This window comes from Macrobrachium nipponense, chromosome 28 (genome assembly GCF_015104395.2).
Source record: "Macrobrachium nipponense isolate FS-2020 chromosome 28, ASM1510439v2, whole genome shotgun sequence".
Lineage (NCBI taxonomy): Eukaryota > Metazoa > Arthropoda > Malacostraca > Decapoda > Palaemonidae > Macrobrachium > Macrobrachium nipponense.
The window spans coordinates 14,787,062-14,794,763 of NC_087217.1; the positions used below are offsets into that span (position 1 = coordinate 14,787,062).

The 7,702-nt window shown below is 40.6% G+C and overlaps 1 protein-coding gene across 1 annotated transcript in view; it reads left to right on the top strand.

Annotated features, from left to right (window-relative positions):
• LOC135201448 (protein white-like) overlaps positions 1-7,702 on the top strand; it is a 36,958-nt gene that overhangs the window by 14,859 nt on the left and 14,397 nt on the right. The window lies entirely within an intron of this gene.

Here is a 7,702-nt window from a genome sequence, read left to right on the forward strand (position 1 = left end):
TTAGTACTTCAAGTTTTGCCTGTATTAGAATAATATCAGTGAATGCTAGAATCAAGTCCAGTTAAATACTAATCGTAAATTGAATTTTTTTTAAACTAAAGTTTCCGGAGTTTAACACCAGTATGCAGAATATGATGGTATTATTTTACCTCTCATTTGTAGGTTAGATACATACCGATCAGTCAATGAAGGGAGAGCGTGAACAATAATTCTACTGTTCACGATTTTTTCGCCATGTGCTAAAAGCGTATTACGTATGTTTGAATCGGTTAAAGCCTTTATCACCTAATGTAATTATCTGACTTTGTTAAGGCTACGCAGAATCAGTAAATCCTCAAAGCTGTTTAGTTGTTATTTGAAGTCTAACAAGTGTGTTAATTATCAGGTATTGGTAAAGTTTTGCACAAGGTTTAATGATTTGTCAAAATCTGACATTATCTGATAACAGTACATATTGTGGTTGTGTATTTGTAACTCTCATAGTTTTTTTTTTTTTTTTTTTTTTTTTAAGGAGTAGTAGGTGCAGGTCTTTCTCATAGCTGCAGTGGTTTTCTATTTTAATTATGTGGTATCTGTCAAAAAATCTAGAAGTAGCTGTTGGGTGTTATCAAAGATGTGGCACCCTATATAAAGCTTTGCACTGGATATTAAGCTTAATTACAGCTTCGCAATAGCAATGAAATTCCAAATAGCCTAAATAATGTAGTGCATTATTTCTTCACAGTTGTATGGGCTGTCAAGCAATATGATAGCCATTCTTTTAATCGTAAGACTTTATGAAAGTGCAAGTGAAAACTGTGCATTCTGCAATATCAGTCAAACTTTTCCAAAGCACATAGTAAAAAATTAATCTTTGCTGAAAGCTGTAAAGTAATTTATATTTCAACAAATTTGTGCCTTAGCCATCAAACCAGTGTAGGCGAAGTATGCTGTGTCAGAGCTGCGTAGTCGCTATTAAGCTGTGTGAAAGCTGCGCAGGATCCATCATGAGCATCTCACAGATGCAGAGTGCTTCGGGAAATCCGATCCTTCCAAATGGAGTCCAATCCTTTTCTTGAAACGATGCTATTAGGATTTAGAGCTGTTTCTTATCCGGCTTTCTCTGATGAAAGCCTTTTCTTAATTAGTCGCGTGGGTTCATGTGTTTGTGTCTGAGCATGTCTGTGAGGTGTTTTGTGAATGCGTTACTTTTTCTTTATTATTTATTTATATTATTTAGAGAAATCGTACATTTCAATTTATGAGCATTTAAGGAATGTGTGCTTGCATATTTCATGTTGTATTTAACAAATGGGCACTTATATAATTCATGGAGCATTTGGAGAATACTACTTAAAACATAGCGTAAGTGAATGTGCATGGTTTTGGTCATTATCGTGTCTAAGATCGTGAGCTGTGTGAACATTTCGCAGTTGTGTGTCTATATGTATCAAATGTGATTAACATTTGAATATTTGTTTGTGTATATTTTATACTGCTATTCAGTTTTCAGTAGGGAACGTAAGCAGTCAGAGTATTTGTTCCCTAGGAGTTTCTGGATGATTGTAAAGGCAAGAAAAATGACCTTTAGGTTATTATGTGTGCGTATGCCCCAACTTAATGTTCTCTCCTTTTACAAAAAAAAGCTTCGCTGTTCTCTGACCAAAGCTACTTTAATTCAGAGTCTTCACTTTATAAAGCTGTGGGATTAACGCGAGGGACTTGGGGCATGATTGATAGATAGATCCTAAGCCGTCATGGTAGATGCTGGGAAGGGACCCATGTCAGAGTGACTGACTGATAGCTTGACTTGATATGGAAACTGACGTTACTTAACAATGGGGTCCTAGCCGTCAAGAAAGCTATTTTTTATTTAAAAATAAAAGAGTAAAACTTAAAATAAATACGCTAAGGCCTGCGCTTTTGGGGGAGAGAGAGAGAGAGAGAGAGAGAGAGAGAGAGAGAGAGAGATAGAGAGAGACCTCAAGTTAAATTTAGGAATTCAGCAAGAAAGGCGGAAAAACGTGCGTTATGAGTGTCTTTGGCCGTTTATTAGTTTATATATTATACACAAGAAAGAGAAAGAGAGAGGTGTAGGTTAATCATCCTTATAGTGAGATTATGAACTTCATCAATTTCATCCCGCAGTTAAGCCAGATTTACCATGTAATACCTTCTCATTTCCTGTTACAAAGGAATAAGTATCTTTGTCGAAATATGATGCAAAATCAGAGAAGGGGATAGAAGTTTTTTTTTTTTCACCTATACACCTATACATCAATCGCGTAACCTTATCAGGAGATAAGGTTTGGCGATTGATGTTACTCGTCGGTTTTGTATGCTAATAATTTTTGGGTGAGGTTCCTAGCTTTATGCCTGTCTTCACTCTAGTACAAGACCTTAATGTTGACTAAGCAACAGGTCTCCAACATCTATCACCAAACCTTATAAGGACAAAAAGAGTATATTTATTGTTTTAACTATCAAAATAGGCAGCTATAAGCATTTTTAGAGGGGGTTCCAATATATCGCGGATTTCCTGTATCGAGGTTGGTTACGGTACCTAACGCCCGCAAATACTTGGTTGACTGTGCTTTGTGATAAATTTGCAATTAGATGTAAGTGCGAAGTAGTGGGAGAAGGAAGGGAGTTGTGAACTGACTGTGATAATGTTGAGTTTTGCGGTGCTCATTGGGATATTGAAGAGGTACTGCAGAAATCATTCTTGCCCAACCCATTCTATGACACCCTTTCTCTTATCCGATCAGCATCCATGACAATAACTTCCTAATACCTATATGGATCAACTTCTTCCATTCTTCCACAGCTCATATAACATTCATTGCTTCATCTTCCTGATTTCTAATTACTATCCATTGACCTTAACCTTGCTCATATTTAATACCCTGAACTTCCTCCTTAGGCTAACACTTTCAGCCCTTCACTATTTTCTGCAGTTCTTCACCATCCCCAATCAGTACTATATCATCTGCAAACATCAGTCATTCAGCATTCTTTGATTGGTCTCATCACTCCATCCATAGAGACAATGAACAACTATGTAGACACCATGCAGCATTTTCAAAAACCTAGTCTTATATACGAACCCACCACTCTCCCATCTACATATTTTAGAACACTTTAATTTCTTCATAAAAGCTTTTATTTGCTAAGCAGCTATCTTCTATAGTCTATACTATATATTCACCCATTTCCTCTTCTTCGATTCTGTTATAAACTTTTTAAGGTCCATGTATTCCAAATATTGTTTTTACCACTTGCAAAATTCTCACAATCATTTCTTTCTTTCATTCTATTGGAACCTTGAGATAGGTTGAATACTTAACTGTCTAATGATTGTTATTCTCCGAAGTAATATTCATATAACTGTTATGCTAATTATTGCTGTAATAGTTCTTAACTGCTTTTGCTGTTAACTATCATAATTATTGTTTACTTCCTGTAAATACTATTTCTCAGTATTCAGTACTGAACTGTATTTTGTACCGTGAGGTTTGGATAATAAATACCAAAAGGAAACGCTGTGTTTGTCAAACCATGACTGGTGGCAGCAAGTCAGAATCCACGCCTACCGAACATAACGCTGTTGCAAAGGAGATTATGCTGAGTGTGTCTTTTGGGGATGATGTGTCTCCAATGTCTTGGCAGTCCTTTTCATCGCATTTCTCGTTAGTCAGGCAAGCAAACTTACTACGAGGGGTACCGTCTTGGAGCGACGCAGGATATCGGGCCCTCATGCTGAGATTACAATTTAGGGGACCAACAGCCAACTATGTGGAGCAACAGGCGTTACAGGACCCTGAGTGGGGTAAGGACGATGTTGCAATTATGGACAGACTTGCGCAGCGTATTCTCACGGCGGATGCAATTGAAGTAAGGATTCTGAGGTTTGAGGAATCTATACAGTTGCAGGGTGAGAGTCTGAGTGATTATATGACTCGTTTGCAACTGTTGGCAGGTCAAGCATTTGCTAAAGAACCAGCTGATATTGTACGGAAGCGTGTTGTATGGCGATTTCTCTCTGGGTTGCACGATGCAGATGTTCGATCCCAATTGATTAGAGAGAAGTGGATGGAGTCAGAGGAGACTGCCAAGTCGTATGATGAGGTGGTGAAAATTGCATTGGCAGCGTTGTCTACTAAACGAGCAACTAAAGCAACAGGACCTAGGAATCCCAGTGTCCATGTGAATCAAATTGAGGGTACGTCCAATGTTTGTTTGATGGAGGACACACTGGAAAACATGGAGGTTGCAACTGTACGAGGAAATGCTGGATCATGGGGCAGCAAGAAGAGGGAATCCTATTCTTCTCGTAAATTTAAGTACTATTATTGTAAAATGAAACATGGGGTGGATGGAAAGCATGTGCGCGAAGGAGAGATGAAAATCCTGCTTGGTACCCTCCCCCCCCAGGTTCAAAGAAGAAATTTTCATTGAGGACTGCTCCACACGGGAGCTTGGAGCAGTCTGTACAAATGAATTCTACTTCCGCTTTCCAACGCACTGTGGCTTTGGTGCAGCCAAAGGTGAAGGGTCAAATGAGATATCGGCATGTGCTCTCCAGCCGAGCAGCAACTCGGGTATTGAAAAATATTACAAATTACGTTACTGTGGAGATGATGAAAACTAAGTATAATGCTTTGGTGGACACCGGAAGTGATTATTCTTTAGTTTCTGAGGATATCTTGAATGATGCTCAGAAATCTCTTGTCAGCTCGAGTAATATTACAGCTTGCGGAGCGAGCAGTGAAGAACTTCAAATTGAGAGAGAAATTCTGATGGATGTAAAGCTAGGCAAAACCATAGTGAGACAACATAGGTTCATTGTGGTATCTAAACTTGTTACTAGAGTGATACTTGGGATGGACTTGTGGATAAAACTTGGCACAGTCACTCCAGATTTGACAAAAGGAGGTTGCGAGTGGATTCAATAAATTTATCATTGCCATTGACTACTGGGGAAAGGACACAATCACATAAATCATGCTCTGATGGAGTGGTGAAGCTCATTGTTAGAGCTGAGAATGCATTGTTGATACCTCCTAGGACAGAATTATTTATATCCTCCTCAGCTGATGGGATGGTTCCAGATGAGCAGTATCTGTTGTGTCCCCGACGCCCTGAGGGTTCTCCGGTTGCCCCTCCTCATTGCTGCATCCAAGGTTCAATCAAGAAGAAAATGTATGTGAGAGTTGCAAATGTATCGGATAAACACGAAACTGTGCAGAGTGGAGAGGAGATCGGGGAACTAGAGCCCAGTGTGGTAGGATACGATGGCAACCATAGCCTTTTAAGTTCAATTGAAGGGAAAAGAGGAAATTTCATCGTTGGAGAGTCGCTTACTTTTGAGCAGAAAGAGGAAATGGACAAGGTACTTCATGAGTTCAAGAATGTTTTCTATAATGGAGGCCCACTGCCACTGGTACAGGTAGGGGTGGAGCACACAATCAGAGTTAACCCAGATTCAGCACCAATACCAAATAGACCGCGGCGGTTGTCACTTGCTTTGGAGGCAGAAGTCAAGAAGGAGCTAAGCAAACTTCAGGATATGGGTGTAATAAAGAAATCATGTAGCCCTTGGGCAGCTCCTATTGTTTGCGCTCATCGAGCTGATGGAAGCCTTCGGTTGGCTATTGATTATAGGGGAGTAAATAGCGTGTCCCAGCCAGCAACATTGCATCCAATTCCTGTGGTCGAGGATCTTCTTGATAGACTTGGTCAGGCAAAATACTTTTCAGTGCTTGATGCAAAGTCTGGATACCATCAGATGCCTCTTCGGAAGGAGGATTGTGAGGTCTCGGCCTTTGTAGTCCCATGGGGCCAGTTTGAATGGCATGGTAGAACTCCTTTTGGTCTGAAAGGGGCAGGTTATACGTTTCAACGGATGATGGCTACAATACTCAGTGATTGCAACTATATGGATGCATTGTGTTATCTCGACGACATACTGGTCTGGGGTTCAACATGGAAAGAACACATAGCAAGGCTCAGAAATGTGTTGAGCAGGATTCGTGATGCTGGTCTTGCGCTAGCCCCGAATAAGTGTAAATTTGGGGTGCGTGAAGTGGAGTATCTGGGTTCCGTGGTTGGTGATGGCATGCTTCGCATTAGTGAGCAAAGAGTTCATCAACTGAGGGATCTTCCTAGGCCTTTGACTGTCAGGCAGTTGCGTCAGGCCATTGGGGCATTTTCGTATGTGCAAAAATGGATTCCAGGGATGTCACAGACTGCTAAGCCCCTGTATGAGGCTTTGGAAAAAAACCCACACCAGAAATAGAAATTGCATTGGTCGGTCGAGATGGTTGAGGCTTTTGAGAGGCTTAAAAACCAGGTAGCATATGCTGTGGCTCTCCATCTTCCTGACTATAGTAAACAGTTCGTTTTGATTACTGATGCAAGTGATGTTGGAGCAGGAGCAATGTTAGCCAACAAGTCAGCATCCAAGGAACTGTTACCAATTGCCTTTTACCACCATACATTCTCCAAATCCGAGCAGAGGTATTCAACGACGGAAAAGGAATTACTGGCGGTTATCCTGGCAATAAAGAGGTTTCGGATGTACCTCTCCTCTGCACCGTTTGATCTGATAACGGACCATCAGGCATTAAGATGGCTAAACACCCTGGATATTAGAGAAGAGAGAGGACGTCGAGGGAGATGGATTGAAACAATTCAGCAGTTTGACATAAATCCAATTCATAAAAGTGGTCGCAGTGCTGTGATGTCCATGGCTGATTATCTGTCAAGAGTTGGTGCTGATGGAAATCTGGTATCGCATATTGCAAGTATAGCAGTAGGATCTTCTCAGCAGAGGGCCACAGCATTTGTGGATCCCAATGAAATGTTAGAAAAACAGCATTGCAATGAAGAGATCAGGGAAGTAGTGAACTTTATGAAAAATACGAGTTCACCGGGATGTGTGTCAGAGGAGAATGAGCTTGCCAAATATGGTAACCGTTTAAGTATTACTAACAATGGAATTCTGTGTTATATAAATTATAAAGGAAGACGCTCACAAGAACATCCCTATGGCGTGAAAGAAGAGTGGCTACCTGTAATACCTAAAGATATGAGACTCTATGCACTTCAAATGATTCATGACAGTCCAATGAGTGGTCACATGGGTCGTGATCGAACATGGGAAAGAGCTCGGAAGAATTTCTGGTGGCCTCGCATGAAGGCAGATGTCCATGCACATGTCAGTAAATGTGAAGCATGTGGGAGTAACAAAAGATCGAAGCATCCAGGGAAGGCCCCTTTTCAGAACCGCCAGCTTCCGGAATACATGAATGAACAGGTGCAAGTTGTTTTCATGGGTCCGTTTCCCATTTCATCATCACATCCATATCGTTATATCCTTCAAATGCAAGACATTTTGACTCGCTATGTTGTTTTGGTACCTCTTGAGGATTGTTCAGCAAAAACAGCAGTGGATACTCTAGTTGAAAGATGGATTTGCATGTTTGGGGTGCCCCGTGTCATAATGTCGGATAGAGGATCACATTTTACGGCTGATATCTTCAAGGCAGTGTGTAACCTGTTTGGAATTAAGCAGGATTTTGGTTCTCCTTACCATCCAAGAAGTCAGGCCCAGGTAGAACGTCAAAATCAATTATTAGACAACGTTCGTTACATGTGCCACAATAATATGGATCTTTGGCCTGAAATGATACCCAGGGTACAGTTCTCTCATAATACAGCT